Genomic DNA, 826 nt, shown 5'->3' with positions numbered 1-826 from the left:
GTAGTTGAGAGACTTAGAGATCAGAACATGGAGAGAAAGAATGAACGTGTGTTGGAAACCGATAGCTTCCTAAGGTGGTTAGGAGAGGAAGATTGACCGATACAGGAAGTATGTAGCATTTGTGCGCGGGGGGGAGGGGGGGGGGCTAAAAACAACATTTGAATGTACATAGTACGAGACTTAATATCGATGTTTCAATTCGGTGTACATTGTAAGATTTGAACCGAGGACCATGCATACGGGTAATTATTTCGAATTCGTGCCATACTAAGTTTCGAAAAGTTGACATTGACTCAATTTGTTGTGCTTTTTTGTAGGTCATATGTTTGAATCCATCCAAAAGTTTTCTCACTACCATGGTGTTCATCATATACATATGAATTTGTATTAAAAAAGTTGCGTGGATACAGTGAAATGCGAAATCCACATTAGAATTGGAGATCGCTACGTGACACACACTCTAATTGAAATAACTAATTATGTGACACACACTCTAATCCACGTTAGCGTGGATACCATTTCGAATTTTTTTCAAATAACTCCTCATTAATTAATTTATAGTACTCCCTCTGTTCACTTTTATAAGACCTTGAAGACATTTCAGACAATGTGCAAAACAGTTCATTTTAAGTTGTCTGAAACGACTTACAAAAGTGAACGGAGGGAGTATCTCGTTTTGAATGACTAATTATTGCAAGGAAAACACGGGCATGGTAATACATACAGATTTGTTTGCAAATGAAAGAAGATTCATTTGCATTATCAAATGTAGGCGCACCGGGCAGACCAGGGTCGTGTCGGGGTGGACGCTGCTTTGGTGCCTTAA

This window comes from Triticum aestivum, chromosome 3B, assembly GCF_018294505.1.
Source record: "Triticum aestivum cultivar Chinese Spring chromosome 3B, IWGSC CS RefSeq v2.1, whole genome shotgun sequence".
Classification (NCBI taxonomy): domain Eukaryota; kingdom Viridiplantae; phylum Streptophyta; class Magnoliopsida; order Poales; family Poaceae; genus Triticum; species Triticum aestivum.
This window is presented reverse-complemented; position numbering follows the sequence as displayed.